The following is a 16,330-nucleotide window of genomic DNA, read 5'->3' as shown; positions in this document are numbered from 1 at the left end:
CAGGACTGCCCACCCCTCAGTCCTTGAGGGCGGTCCTCGGAAGGTACCAGTCCCCGCAGATGGTACCAGTGCCCACCAGAGGGCGCCAAAGCCCAGCCTTTGTGGGCAACCCGTCCCCCGGTGACCAAGGGTCCTAGAGGCAGCCCCTACTCCTAGGCCTTCCGCAGGCTCCAGGCTTGGAGAGCTGCAGAGCTCAGGTCCTGGGGGATGGGGGTGAAGGGTACCCTGTCAACCCCAGACAACAGCAGGGACGAGAGCTTGGTCACAGGAGGGGGCAGTGTGAGAACTGTCCTTAAATATTTGGCAAACTCTTCAAGCTCCTGGAGGGCCCTGGGTCTTCAGGGAGCCCCTGCATGGACCCCTGTGGTCTGAACCTGGGGTCCCCCCTCCGAAAGAGGCCTCTCAGGAGGAATTTCTGCCTGTCCCCACGCCCGTCCCCTGGGCGGATTGTGACAAGAACACTCGGGTCCAACGCTAGGCCTGGGACTAGCCCCCCGGTTCCTCCATCCCTCCAGCTGGGGAGATGGCGCAGAGCCGGCCGCAGCCCACTGCCGCACGCACCTCACAGAGAGCCGGGCTTGTGGGGAGAAGAGGAGGGCAGGACAGGACGGCCAGCCTGGGCAGCCTCCCACTTCGTTGGGGCCTCCCGGGCCCAGATGGGCGGCCAGGAGGTGACGGGCTCAGGACAGAGAGAGAGAGACAGAAGGATGTCCCCGAAGGGGAGGTGGGGACCTCTGGGCACTACTTGACAGAGTCCCCAGAAGGCACGTGTGCTTCCTGCCCCTGGATGCAGTTGCGGGACCACGGAGGGGTTGGTCAACATCCTTTCACCATGAGGGCAAAGGTGAGAGATGTGTGAAGGGAAGACCCGGAGCCTGGCTCCACTGGTCCCGTAATCAACCAACCCCAAGACCCCCGGGCTAGTCAGCTGTACCCCAGAGCACCCGGAGGACGCAGGTCCTCACCCAGAGACAGCGCCCCCCAACACACACACCAACTTCCTGTCCTGGCGGCTCACCCCACTGAGGGGATCTGGGTGACAGAGGTGTCACCTGCCTTGGTTTGACAGAATCACGACAGTATCACCCATGTAAGCCTCAAATCCAAAGTCATCCCACCAAATGCCATTGAGATCCTTGGGAGCTCAGGAAACACACTGAGGTTTACTGAGTGGAAAAGTGAGGGGGCAGGGACTCCCCTGGCGGGCCAGTGGCAAAGACTCAGCGCTTCCACTGCCAAGCACGGGACCAGTCCCAGGACAGGGAGCTAACATTCTGCAAGCAGCACAGAGTGACCGATTACATAAAATAAATACATAATTTTTAGAAAGGGATGGACTATATCACCAAATGGCCAAATCAGTGTAAACTTGGAGGATATCTGATGGGAAGACAAAGGCAAGGTCACAGCCAGAGAGGAGGGCAGGGAGCAGGGGAGTGGCAGGAGGAGACCCCTTGCTGCGTACCCGGGGTCCCCACCATCAGCAGAAAATATAAATGGTCCTTACTTAACCCCACATATGCAGAGGGACTCGAGAGAGAAGAAAGGCAAAAATATGGAGTTAGAAGAGAATGCAGAATAATCTTTCTAACATCTGGACAAAAGCATAATCAATATGATAAAAAACAACAATAAATTTGACTACATCCGAACTCAGACTTTTTCTCAGTGGACACCATGCTGTCCTTGTTCAGTCAATCAGTCGCACCCAACTCTTTGCAACTCCAGGGACTGCAGCACACCAGGCTTCCCTGTCCTTCATCATCTCACAGAGCTTGCTCAAACTCATGTCCATCGAGTTGGTGATGCCATCCAACCATCTCATCCTCTGTCATCCCCTTCTCTTCCTGCCTTCAATCTTTTCCAGCATCAGGGTCTTTTCTAATGAGTCCGCTCTTTGCATCAGGTGGCCAAAGTATTGGAGTTTCAGCTTCAACATCAGTCCTTCCAATGAATATTCCAATGAATATTTCCTTTAGGGTTGACTGGTTTGATCTCCTTGTAGTCCAAGGGACTCTCAAGAGTCTCCAACACCACAGTTCAAAAGCATCAATTCTTCGGTGCTCAGCTTTCTTTATGGTCCAACTCTCACATCCATTAATGACTACTGGAAAAATCTTAGCTTTGACTAGAGGGACCTTTGCTGGCAAAGTAATGTCTCTGATTTTTAACATGCTGTTTAGGCTGATCATAGTGTCATAGGTGTTGGTGATGGACAGGGAAGCCTGGTGTGCTGTAGTCCATGGGGTCGCAAAGAGACATGACTGAGCGACTGAACTTAACTGAGCTCTTGGCTATTGGGAATAATGATCCAGTTAATTAAAAAATTTTTTAAAATATATTTCTTATTTTGGCTGCACATTGCAGCATGTGGAATCTTAGTTCCCTGATCAGGGATCAAACCCTTGCCCCCTGAAGGGGAAGCACAGAGTCTTAACCCCTGGACCACCAGGGAAGTCCCCTTCCAGTTAATTTTAAAGAAGCATGAGCAGAAGCTGCCTGCAGTCAAGTCATTTTTTAATCTCCTTTTCCTTCTCCTTCTAGGAAATAAAAGAGTAACTCTCATACAGCTATGTTTGGGGCTGAGACCTAGAGTTGGTTTAAGAATTTAAACACTGTTTTAGCTGGTCCCATAGGCTCAGATATATAGTATTTTCATATATTTTATTTATGTATTATTATTATTTTTTAAAATATTAGTTTCTATTTATTTCTTTGACCGTGTTGGGTCTTAGTTGCAGCATGTGGGATCTACTTCACTGACCAGGGATTGAACCCCTGGCCCCCTGCATTGGGAGCATGGAGCCTTAGCCACTGGACCAGCAGGGAAATCCCGTATTTTCATATATTTTAAAAGAAATTTATGGTTCAGGGCTATAATTCCTTTTTGACCCTAGAGATGTCCAAGTGTTTTCATTTTACTTTTTGTTTTTATTTTTGGTTGGGCTGGGTCTTCATTGCTGTGCATGGACTGTCTCTAGTTTTGATGATCAGGGCCTTTGGTCTCGTTAAGGTGCACGGGCTTCTTGTTGCTGTGGCTTCTCCGGCTTAGGTGCACAGGCTCCAGAGAGCTCAGGCTTCAGTTGGGGCATACAGGCTTAGCTGCCCTGTGGCATGAGGGATCTTCTCGGACCAGGGATCAAACCTGTGTCTCCTGCATTAACAAGTGGACTCTTAACCATAGGCCACCAGGGAAGTCCTCAAAGAGTTTTAAAATGGAAATTTCCAGGGCGGGGGGGGGGGGGGGGGGGAGAGGTTCTTTTTGTTTTCTGATTTGTTTTTATCTTTTGGTTTTACTGTGCGGTATCACAGAATGTTGTCTATATGGTTTTATTTCTTGGAACGTATTATGGTTTGGGGGGAGGGCAGTATGTCAAGATGCTCACAGTTTCCCTGGGAAGGGTTGTAAGCTCTGTGCCAACCCTGGCCCTCCTCTATCTTGGGCTGGAAGGACAAGCCTAGCCTTCACATCATCCATCTGTCCCCATGGAACTGCCCTGGGCCTGGGGCCCCAGCTGCACTGACACGGAAGCTGTCTGGGAGCCCTGAGGCTGGTGGAATGGGCCAGCACCACCACCCGCTTCCCCCATCAGCCTGTAACCCTAGTGCCCCCTTCCCAGCAGTCTTTGCCTATAGAGTCCCTGGGACTCCACGACCTGGTCCCTCCCTGGGACCATGCTCAGGGTCAGTCTGTGTCCCTCCCCCAGAAAGACCCTTAGCTGGGTGGGGAGGGCATCACTTTGGGGGCCCAAGACACAGGAACCCAGCCTCTATCACCCACCTTTTTCCCAACCTTGGCCTCACTGGCCAGCAGAGGGCGCCCTGGCCCATCCCTGAGAGTCCCAGGAGTTCGCTGGGACAGCTTCCCCGCGAAGCGAGAGGTAAAAACACCCGCCGGGCAACGCGGGAGATGCAAGAGAGGCGGATTCGATCGCTAGGTGGGCAAGACCCCCTGGAGGAGCAAAGGGCAACCCGCTCCAGAATTCTTGGACAGAGGAGCCTGGCGAGCTGCAGTCCGTGGGGTCGCAAAGAGTCGGACTGAGCACGCGTAGGCACACACACACACAGCTGGACAGACACAGACACACACGTCGGACTGAGCGCGCACACACACACACGCGCACACACACAGCGCACACACATACACACACAGCGCGCGCGCACACACACACACACACACACACCCGCGTCCAGACAGCTGGTCTAGCCTGGGGAGTCCCGCTCAGAGGCTGGGGAGGGCCGGGCCATCCGGCCTGTGTGGCGGCCGGTCCTCCTCACCAGGGAGTCCCTGCCGCTTCCTTTTGCCTCCTGAGCCCTGCTCTAGGAGAAGCGTGTGTGGCTGTGGGAGGCCGTGGGCAGACACCGGGAGCCCAGACCCGTCCCTCCTGCTGAGGAAAGAAGCGGCTTGTCCCCTTCCCCCTCTCCGCGTCCCGGTCCTCCTCCCTGATCACCTCGTGCCCACCGCCCGCTGGGGAGGGTGGGCACCTGGGCTCCTAGGAGCCCTGCTGGTGTCTCAGCATCGGGGGCCTCAAAGGGGCAGCCGAGGCGGTTGGCGGGCACAGGGACAGGCTGGCCCGCCACCTCCGGGGGCCCCTCGTTCGGGGCTGGACGCCCCGGAGAACGAGTGGCGCCCACGAGTCTGCGGGACTACGCGCGCGCCTGCTCCGCGCCGGCGCCCCCAAGCCACCCATCAGAGCCACGGGGGGACGCGCGGGCCACGCGGGGAGGGGCTCGCGGGGACGTGGCGGGGCACCTCCCTTCCGGGGGCGAGGAGGAAGCGCGGTTCTGGTCGGGCAGGAAGAGAAGGGGCCGGGGTTGGGCGGCCGGGGGGTCTCAGGGCCCGCGCTCCGCCCACGGCCGCGCGCTCCCCGGCCCGTCCCCCGACCTCGAAATGCCAAGTCCGTCCTCCCAAGCCTCAGACCGTGGACCACCAGGCGGGTAGCGGGGTGGGGGAAGGCTGTCGAGAAGGGTGATCCCGCAGCGGGGAGAAAGGAGACGCTATAGGGAGTGGCGGGAGAGGGTCCCAGGGAGACCCCTCTCCCCCGACCCCTGGCGGACTCCACGGGGGCTTGCTGGAGGAGCTGGAGGCGGGCTGGCGACCGCTGGCGAGTGCCCCCTCCAGCCTGGATGTCCCAGAACAGCCCGGATGAGCAAAAGACGGCCGTGGGCGTCCTGGCCTCTGGCTCTGAAACTGCACCGCGAGAGGCGCCGGATTATTGTTAGTTAACGGATGGGTTGAATCCAGGAAGCCTTTGGAATCATTTCCGTCTCTTCCACTGGGAACCTGGATTTCAACCCAAGAATGTCTGTCCTCCCACGGCCCACGCTAGCACACGTCTTCTCCAGCAGTGTTCACTCTGAGGAGCACCAGAACTTTCCAAGGACTGGCAGGGACCTGCAGCTCTAAAGGAACCCACTGCTAGTTTCTGGGCTCCCATATGAGCTCTTTCCTGAAACCTACCTCCCCGAGAAAGCTCTGGGGACGCCGGGGTCCCCTGCCCTCCTGTCCTCTTGCCAGGCACGCTCTCCTTTCAGAGAAGGGCTCCCCTCGCAGTCTGGCCCAGGTCCAGTGCTCCTTGCTGACGTTTCCAGGGAGAAAAAGGAAAGGCAACTCAGTTTGCTTTAGAATGGGTAAAGCTTCCTTTAAGCAAGTCACTGCAAACCCAGGTAGCACTTCTGTCTGTTTTCTCATGCATGTTTATTTAAGAGCAAACTCAGTTAGAAACGATGTCTTGGCTCTAGTTGACATGTTCTGAATACATATATAGTGTTCAGTGGCTGCGATGATGCTTTCCTAACCTGACTGTTGAGAGAGGCCAGACTGCCGGGCGGTGACCTTGGAGGGAAGGGCTCGGCACCAGGAAGAGACCGTGCTCCTTACTCCAGCCAGGGCCCCTGCCAGGGCCAGGCAGCTGCGTGTCCAGGTCTTATCTGAGGAGGAGAACTCAAGCAAGATGGCTGTAGTGGGGGCTCTTGTGGGGGTCTCCCCGACTGATGCTGGTGCTTCAAGTCCACAGGGCAGGTCGTCAGGAAGGGAAGGGCAGGCGTGGCCTGCAGCCTTGAACACAGGCTGAGATAGCGAGGTCAGTTCTCGATGCTGCTTACCTTGGTAACTGTATTCTGCGAAAGCCAGTGTTTTTATTTAGTGTTGATCTGGAATGGGCTCAGCCTGCAGTGGCTTGAAGCAGGGCTCCGGCTCCCGGCCAGAGACTGAGGTCAGGTCTAGGTGGTGAGGGCACCGAATCCTAGCCCCTAGACCAATGGTCAGTGACAAGGGCCTGACTCTTTGACTTGGCAGAAAAAAAGCTTGCACAAAGATGGGAATTAGTGAAATAAGTATTTATTAGGAGGAAAAAGAGTGGAGTATGTGTGGATAGACTCACGGGGCAGACTCAAGAGAGCCCTTGAGTCAAGCCCCTGTGGCAGATTGAATCACTTTTATGGGGCATTTCTTCCTGTTTTCCTTAGGCCAACCATTTTCAAAATTATTTATCATTTTTGGCTGCACTGGGTCTTTGTCGCTGTGTGCGGGCTTTCTCTAGCTGCAGCGAGCGGGGGCTGCTCTCTCGCTCCTCATTGCCGTGGCTTCCCCTGTATCGCAGCCCGGGTTCTGGAGCACAGCCTCAGTAGTTGTGGCCCACAGGCTTGGTTAGGGCTTCCCACGTGGCTGTAATGGTAAAGAACTTGCCTACCAGTGCAGGAGACGTAAGAGACGTGGGTCCGATCCCTGGGTTGGGAAGAGCCCCTGGAGAAGGGCAGTGCAAGCCACTCCAGTGTTCTTGCCTGGAGAATCCCATGGATGGAGGAGACTGGTGGGCTGCAGAGTCAAACGTGACTGAAGGGTTGCAGAGTTGGGCATCACAGAAGCGACTCACACACACACTCAGGCTTAGTTGCTCCGTGCCATGTGAGATCTTCCTGGATCAGGGATCGAACCCAAGTCTCCTGCGTTGGCAGGCGGATTCTTTAAAACTGAGCCCCCAGGGGAGCCCTGGCCAATCTCTGAATTTGCCTGGTTCAGAGTCCACATTTGGTATGCCTCAGGATCCTCCCATGTGAGCACACACAGCTCTCAGCCAAGATGGATTTCACGGAAGACGCCTGTGGGTAGTCGGCATCACTTGGCATCACGCCGCTTTGACCTCCATGGAGCTTTTCTGCACATGTCTAGTTGGGGAGGTCTCGTGACCAAGATAGAGAAATGCGTGGTCTGTGCAGGGCCCAGCCTGCTCTCTTAACTGTCCTGCTATTCTCGTCTTGGAGTTTTCGTCCACAGGGAGTGACTCTCCTATCGCTTTATCCTGGTGGTGGGAGGGATCAACTTCCTGCCTCAGTATCACAATTTTTCTCGTATCTCTGATCTGTTTTTGTTTTTAAAACATATTTATCATATGTCTTTGATTTGGTAATCCTACTGCCTGAACATTAGACCGTTTGTGCTGGCTCTTGCCTGTGGTGACTTGTTCCCTCGTCTGTTCTGGAACTTTGGACCATGAGCTTTATCTGAGAAGATCAGGAGAGATCCCCACTGAAGGTGTGTCCCTCCAGACAGGCAGGCTTATATTGCTTCTAGGCTCTTGAAGGAACTGCCAGCCTGGGCTCCTTCGTGTTCGTTTTTCAGGTGGCTGTTTCCAGGACCTCAAAGGGATTCTCAGTTTAAATCCCACCCAAACCCTGCCTTCTCCCCCCAGGCCTCAGCTCTCATTACAAATTTTAGGGAAGATCTTCTATTTTTTTGTCCTAGGAAGGGCCCAGGATAGGAAATTTTCTTTCTCATCTCCTTTTGCTGATAGTTTGAAAATATTTGAATTCATTTATTCGCTGAGGATCTGGACCTTCTAGGACTCGGACTTTGTGTGGGAGTCTCGGTTCTAAGTGGCAACTTTCTAAAAGCTCACAGTCTTGTCTCTGTTCTCCATGACACCCGAAGCTCTTGGTTACCATGATTGAGAATACGGCTTCCCCCACCCCCAGTTTCAGCAGCTTCTTTGTTTGGGTCATTTTCTCTTCCCCACCACCGCAGCTGTGCAAGGAAGGATTTTGTAATAGCTCATTCAGAATCCCTAGTCTCAGCAGATTTTTTTCCGGTCACCTAAGCTGCTTAATTGCCGAAAAGGGAGTAACCACTTCTGCTTTGCAGTGGCTGCGCCCGCGTTTGTCTTCTCTAGCAGACCCACCAGCAGAGGTGGCCAGCATGGCTGCGATGGTCCCAGAGGGCGCCAGAGGGCACCTTTGTTTCCTGCTCCCAGAGGGGCGTGCAGTTCTCCGCAGAGGCCATCGGCAGCTGCTTCGTTCCGGGGATGCTGTCCTCTGTGCCTAGAGGTGCTGAGACCATGGCTCCTGCGGTTGGGTCCAGACTTGGGGGTCAGAGTGACTGTCTCTGGCCTAGGACCAAAGGCTCAGAGACATTAAAAGGCGCCCAGAAGCAACACCACCTAGATAATAAAATCAGGCCAGGAGTTTGGGGAGCAGGCACCTGGAATGCGGCACGAGCTTTGCTATCTGCAATTTCCTGCCATGAATTTCAAGGGGCCACTTCCACAGGGGTGGCCGGTAGGTTTTCGGGGCTGCCCAGCCTTGGGTGGGAGAGTCCAAACGTGGCTTTAGGGTTGTTGTTTAGTTGCTAGGTCGTGTCCAACTGGGGGCAACCCCATAGCCTGCCAGCCTCCTCTGTCCATGGGATTTCCTAAGCAAGAATACTGGAGTGAGTTGCCCTTTCTTCTTCAGGGAATCTTCCCAACCCAAGGATCGAACCCACGTCTCCTGCATTGCAGGTGGATTCTTTACCACTGAGCCACGTGGGAAGCCCCAGTTTAGGGTTAGGAAGGTGATTTAGTTTAGTCTGCTAAAGCCAGCCATCTGTTCCGGCCCAGACATCATCTGTAATAAGGTACAATTTTATATACATGTTCTTGAGTCTCCTTTGTCCTATCTCTTGAGCGTTTGGGTCTTGCTCAAGAGTAATGAGGTGTCACTTACTGGGTTCTTTCACACCTCTGCATTAACCACTGCCTTATCCCGTATGATTCTATACAGTCTTTTGCATGCAAACAGCCTCAACAAGCAATTAGCAAATTTATTTCATTAGTATACTGAAAAAAAAAATACCAGGATAAATTGGGGTTTCACTCAGAAAGGCAAGCATTTATTCAACTATTCAACAAATATGGTCAGTTTAGCTATGATGTATCAGAAGCATTCTTAAAATTCAGGGTGTCATACAAAACTGCATAATAAAAAATACAGGACTTATGGGGAAAATGAGGTTAGGGGAGGATACTCAAAATACTTCATCAGTGGTACAGTTTTAAAAAGATGGGGGCATGGGACTTCCCTGGTGGGCCAGTGGTTAAGAAACTGTCTGCCAGTGCAGGGGACACAGGCTCAGTCCCTGGTCGGGGGAGCTTCCACCTGCCGTGGGGCAACTAAGCCCACGCCCAGCCTCTACTGAGCCCGTGCTCCACAACAAGAGACGCCGCTGCAGCTAGAGAAAGCCCGCATTCAGCAATGGAGACCCAGCACAGGCAAAAATTAATAAAGATGGGAACCTAGTAAAAAAAAGGTTAGCACAGTTGTACAAGTTAAATTGTTTTTTAAAAAGACATAAGTACTACAAAGGGGGCTTCCCTATGGCTCAGATGATAAAGAATACTCTTGCATGCAGGAGACGTGGGTTCGAGCCCCTGAAGAAGGAAATGGCAACCGCTCCAGTATTCTGGCCTGGAGAATCCCATGGACAGAGGAGCTGGGTGGGCTATTGTCCATGGAGTTGAAAAGAACGGGACACGAGTGAGCAACTAACACTTTCACTTTTTTTTTTCACTGCAAAAGATATGATTCTTTATCTGAAGCTTGATTCTTTATCTGAAGCTTGAAGTTTGCTTGAGGAAGTAGGCGTCAGAAGGGTTGTAGCTTCTGAGGTATTGGTGAGGTGGTTCGAAGGTCGTAACCCCAGTGTGGACGAGGGTTAGAAACTGGGAGACATCTGAAGTGTGTGAGTGTGTTTTCCTACACACCTCAGTTCAGCTGGTGGAGTTTTCTGTGTTCATGTAGGGTTTCTTGCAAACAAAACCACACAAAATGCAAAATTCACATTATGCTCGAACTGTTTCCTAATTGTGAAATGGTGTTGGAACAAATTCACCTTTTCAAAGCAAGTATCAGAGCAGGACTGTAGTTGTGGAGCACCTACTGTGTGGGGGGCACTGCCCGACGCACAGTAGGTTCAGTGATATAGTGTTTCTGCCCTCATGGGAGACACATTGTAATGAGGGAAACAATAAACAAGTAATCAATTTCATATCATATAATTTGCATACCACCTCCCCCAAGTTCATGCGTTGACACCTAACCCCCACGGTGAAGGTGTTTGGAGGTGGGGCCTTTGGGGGTGATTAGGTCCTGAGAGAGAAGCCTCATGGACGGAATTAGTGTCTTTATAAAATGGACCCCTCCCACCCCTGCCCACGCTCCCTGGCCCTTCCACCACAGGAGGACTGAGCAAGAAAACAGTTCCGAATGAGCCAGGAAGCGTCTCTTTGCCGAGTCTGCTGGTGCCTCGGCCTTAGATTTCCCAGTCTCCAGAAACGTGAGCGATGAATCCCCAGTCTCTGGGGTGCTGTCATAGCAGCCCAAAGGAGCTCAGCAGGGCAGTGAGCTGTGGGTTCATGGCAGGTGGAGTTGTATCCCCCCAAATCCCTGGGCTGAAGCCCCAGCCCTCTTACAGGTTAAGGTGTTAGTTCCCTGGGCTGCTGTTAACTGGGTGACTCACACAGAAACTTACAATCTCACAGTCTGGAGGCCAGGACCCTCAGACCAGGGTGTTGGCAGGGTTCATTCCTTCCGTGGGCTGTGAGGAGGAATTCGTTCCATGCCTTTCCCTCAATTCTTAGTGATTTTCTAGCAGTCTGTGGCATCCTCGGCTGCAGAAACTCCGCCCCGTCTCTGCCCTCCTCTGCGTGTGCTGCTCTTCCTGTCTGCATGTGGGCCCACGTGTCCCCTTTCATGAGGCACCAGTCATCCTAGAGCTGGGGCTCAACCTGCTCAAGCAGCACCTCACCTTAACTGATTATATCTGAAAAAAACCTTATTTCCAAAAAAAGTCACATTCTGAAGTATTGAAGGCTAAAACTTCAACACGTGGATTTGGGGGGATACAATTCCACCTGTAACTTACTAAAGCGATAAGGGAAGACCCCTTTCAGTAAGTGATATTTGAGAAAGGGACTTAAATAAAATGGATGGAGTAAGGGACTTCCCTGGTGGTCTAGTGGTTCAGACTGCTGCTGCTGCTGCTGCTAAGTCGCTTCATTCGTGTCTGACTCTGTGCGACCCCATAGATGGCAGCCCACCAGGCTCCCCCATTCCTGGGATTCTCCAGGCAAGAACACTAGAGTGGGTTGCCATTTCCTTCTCCAACGCATGAAAGTGAAAATTGAAAGTGAAGTCGCTCAGTCGTGTCTGACTCTTCGCGACCCCATGGACTGCAGCGCACCAGGCTCCTCCATCCATGCGATTTTCCAGGCAAGAGCACTGGCGTGGGGTGCCATCGCCTTCTCCAAGTGGTTCAGATTACATGCTGCCAATGCAGGGGGCCCAGGTTCAATCCCTGGTTAGGGCTCAAAAGCCGTGGAGCTAGAGAAGACTCTTGAGAGTCCCTTGGACTGCAAGGAGATCAAACCAGTCAATCCTAAAGGAAATCAGTCCTGAATATTCACGGAAGAACTGATGCTGAATCCAAAGCTCCACAATTTTGGCCACTTAATGTGAAGAGCCAACTCATTGGAAAACACCCTGATGCTGGGAAAGATTGAGGGCAGGAGGAGAAGAGGGTTGCAGAGGATGAGATGGTTGGATGGCATCACTGAACTCAGTGGACATGGGTTTGATCAAACTCTGGGTGATAGTGAAGGACAGTGAAGCCTGGCCTGCTGCAGTCAGTGGGTTTGCAAGGAGTTGGACATGGCTGAGTGACTGACCGACAACAGCAAGGAACTAGATCCTGCACGCCACAAATAAGAGCCTGCACGCCGCAGCTAAGACCTGGTGCATCCAATACATTTTCTAAACAACGAGGAGTGAGCCACGCAGACATCTGAGGAACAGAATTCAAGGGGGAGAGAAGAGCGAATATGAAAATTCTGTGATGGGAAAAAGAGATTGTCCTGCCCGAGGAACAGGTCACTGTCTCTAGAAGGCAGCGAGAAAAGTGGTAAGAGAGGAGGTGAGAAACAGAATGATTCATCAACAGGAAATCCATCAACTTACAGTCATTAAATTCTCAAAAGTAAAGAAGAAAAACCGTATCAATTTGTCAGAGTCCAAAAAACCAAAACCAAAACTAACAAAAAACTGCTGTTGCTCCCAGTAAAAATGCTAAGGCATACATAGACAATAACTTTCTCTTACGATAAAAAGTATCGGAGTACGCAAGCATGCATCATATTACTCATGCAATGTAAAGACATTTCTGCTGTTCAGAAATGTGGAGGGATGCCAGCAATTACCTCTTTGGTTCAATATTGTTATTTTGGTTCAATATTGTTATATTTGCTAAAGCAATAAAATAAGAAAAGGAAATAAGTAATATTCTCCTCGTTGTTTGCAGATAATATGTTCCTACACACACACATCCACAATGAGGTATTCTCAGCAATTAGAACTGAATCCCACATATACAGAGATCACACTTACAGTTGTGAAGGGGGAAGGGAGGAGGGAGAGGGATGAGCTGGGAATTTGGGGTTGGTAGATGCAAATCATTACATTTAGGATGGATAAACAAAACCGTAAAACAACAAGGTCCTATTATATATCACAGGAAACTATATCCAATCTCCTGGGGTAAATCATAATGGGAAATGATTTTTAAAAGAATATGTGTATAACTGAGTCGCTTTGCTATACCACAGATACTGGCACCACACTGTAAAGCAACTATACTTCGATTTAAAAGTAAGTAGAGCCGAATCGGTTGTCCTTTATGCTCTAGACTCGTGTGCTCTGGGTCCACTTTCTTGTCCCAGCCATGGCTACAGCAACCATCTGGTTGTGCGGGTGGGGCCTGGCTGCCACGTGCCTCAGCTGCACTGCACACCCCTGGGTCTCTACTGCTGCTGCTTGGGATGCTTCTGGAGTTCACTCAACCTCCCGGACACACGTGCACCCCGGGAGAGGCAGTCTGCAGGGCAACCCTGGAGCCGTAAGGAATGGGTGCCAGTGGATACATGCCTCCCGGGCTTCTGTGCATCAGTGGACAGTTCTGACATCCTACGCGTTTTCTCAAGTACTCCACAGCAATAACTCAAGAATACGCGTGCTGTGGGATTCCCCGCACTCTCCCTGTCTCTCTCTTCCAGGGCCTCCATTCTGGATCCCAGGGATCACTTCCAAAAATGAACTATTTGCCCACTAGACCAAGTCCCGTGTCATAGATTCTGCTTTGGGAGGGAATCTGAATTAAAAGAGTTAGTACCAGAAGAGGCTGTAGAAAGCAAAAGTTAGGGGTAGAATTCAAGATGCATCACACACCCTTCAGACCCACGGCAGGGCCCTGACTGCTGGTGCTGAGTGAGCCGGTGATGAGCTCTGGCCTGTGGCACAGTTGTCATGACTTGCCAGGGGTGGATTAGGATGTGATTCAGGCGGCAGGGGAAGCGCGGGCCTCCACGCTAGCAGTGGAACTCTAACTGCATTGAGGCAATGGTAATAAGATGGACTACGGGGCTGGCTGACTTTTGTTAAGGGTTTTAAAAGCCTCAAATAATAATGACAGGCTCAGACCAGCCAACTGTCAATTTAAGGCACTCTGTGAATGTCCGTTAGTCTCATGGCAGCCTGAAGAAGCCCTTACCTCCTGCAGGCACAGGGCACTGTGCGGTGAAAACCGGCCCGGGATTATTCACATCTCTGAATAATGTTGGTTCTATTTCTCCCTTCAACCACATTTAAACTCCTGTTTAACCTATCAATGGGTGTTTGTGTTAAGAAAAATCATAAATTATTATATTTTCCATTTCTAGAAGGCTTGTTGTTGTTTGGTCGTTAACTTACAGCCAACTCTTCGGGACCCCATGGGCTGCAGCACAGCAGGCTTCCCTGTCCTTCACCATCTCCTGGAGTTTGCTCAGATTCAAGTCCATTGAATTGGTGATGCTATCCAGCCATCTCATCCTCTGCCGCCCTTTTCTCCTTTTGCTTTCAATCTTTCCCAGCATCAGGGCCTTTTCCAATGAGTCTGCTCTTTGCATCAGGTGGCCAAAGTATTGAAGGATTTTTTTGGGGGGAGCGGGCGGGGGAGGTAAAGGGTAGAGATTTTTTAAAATTACTTGACCATAGTTTATAGTCTCTTATTCCTTGCTCATATTTTTAAGCATTTCTTTTAAATCTTTAAACACATATAATTACTTTGTATGTCTAATAACACTAATATCCACAGGTTTCTGGATGTGATTTTATTGTCTGGTGTTTCCAACGGCTGTCACTCAGAGTGAAGTTTTCCTCATGTGTTTTGTGACTTGTTTTGACCGTGAGTTGCCTAAGTTCCCTCAAAAGTTATCCAAGGGGAGTTGTTGAAACCTGTGTGGAACTTGCATTTCTCTGGAGAATATTTACAGCTTATCTTTAAAAAAAATTTTTTAGTTTTGTTATCCTGCAGTCAGAGAATAAGTCTTGTAAAATCTGTTTAGAAATCAAGTTGTCTGTTGTAGTAAGTATATAATTAATATTATACACTAAGGATGTTCTGTGCTGTTTATAAAAAGTACATTCTGTCACTGACCACAGACAGTGAAGCGCAGGATGTCTTATCGTCACTTAAACTTTGAGTCTGTGCTGCCAGGGAGGCAGGAAACTCCAGCTCCGTCAGTCTTGGGGTGCGGCCCCTCAGGCTGCACTGGAATGGGGGAGATTCATTGGTACCCCAAGCCTAGGGGGAGGGGCTATCTCATCTCCACTTCTAGCCCAGGCCTGCAGGTCTCCTGAAGCCCTCGGGCACCTGAGTGCCTGCAGCAGACAGTGAGCAGGGCTTACTTAGGTGTGCAATCCCAGGACTTCCTGCCCTGTCTCCTCTATCCCCGGCACAGCCTTTCTCCTCTGACATCAAGGAACAGCAAGACGGTTGTGCAGCCGGAGTAGAAGCTTGAAAATGACTGGGGCAGGGGAGTCAGCCCTGAGGAGCCCCTTTGGATGACCCCGAAGCGCAGATGCCCAGGGCTTTCCCTGGCTGCCTGCTGCTGGGTGAATGGGTACATGCTTCCTTGTCTGGGTTGGGATGGAGTCAGGAGGGCACAACAGAAAGGCAGGAGGGTGTAAGTGGGGGAGTGAAATGTGATCAGCGTTTTATGAAGTTCTGGACTTCATAAAAGTTGGACCTTGGACTCCACTCAGTGACAAGAGGGGGCTTGCGGGGGCCCGAAGGAAGGCAGGGAGGGGCATGAGGGGCCCAGACCACGGAATGGGGGCCAGGAGGGAGTGACGTGGGACCCTCGGCCTGAAGCTCCTTCACACGCTACCTCTTCCCTGGGGTCCCCAGGCCTGGAGAGGGGCCACAGCGGCACGCCTCTCCAGGCCTGACTTTGAGTGAGGCCAGTCTGGCTTCGGGCCACGAGACTGGATCTGAAATGTGAAGAAATGCGGCTATTTCCCGGTTGACGTGGAAGGGACCCAGTTACCATTTGCTCCGGGACAGAGGGGTTCTCCTCGGAGGGAGGGCAGGGAGCCGGGGCTGAGGGAGGGGTCCCCGCCGGCCCGCCCGCCCGCCCGCCCGCGGGGTCCTGGGGAAGACGGAGCGGGGCCGGGCAGCTCGGACCGAGCGGAGACAGAGGCCGGGGCTGCGCGGCCGGTGGGCGAGGCCGGGGCCCAGCCGCTCGGGCCGGGGGCGGGGCAGACGCTGCGCGGGGCGAGGGCACTGGGGCCGGCGGAGGGGCGCGCGGGGCCCAGGGTCTGGGGCGGGTGGCCTCTGAGCCGCAGCGGGCAGAGCCGGGCGGGGCGGGCGGGCTTGTGCGCAGAGGAGTTAGTTTACCCGTGCCCGGGCTGGAGCCCGCGCCCCGGCCCCCGGGTCCCGCCCCGCCCCTGCCGCCCCCGCCCCGCCCCTGCCGCCCCGCCCCGGCCCTGCCGCCCCGCCCCGCCCCTCCTGCCCCGCCACTCGGCCCCCCGTCTCCCCTCCCTCCCCGCCTCCCCGCCCCTCCCCGCCTCCCCGCCCCTCCCCGCCTCCCCGCCCCTCCCCGCCTCCCCGCCCCTCCCCGCCCCTCCCCGCCTCCCCGCCCCTTCCCTCCCTCCCCGCCCCTCCCCTCCCCTCCCCGCCCCTCCCCTCCCCTCCCCGCCCCTCCCC

The sequence above is a fragment of the Ovis canadensis genome, chromosome 18 (genome assembly GCF_042477335.2).
Source record: "Ovis canadensis isolate MfBH-ARS-UI-01 breed Bighorn chromosome 18, ARS-UI_OviCan_v2, whole genome shotgun sequence".
NCBI lineage: Eukaryota > Metazoa > Chordata > Mammalia > Artiodactyla > Bovidae > Ovis > Ovis canadensis.
The sequence above is the reverse complement of the archived record's forward strand: the minus strand, read 5'-3'. Positions refer to the sequence as shown.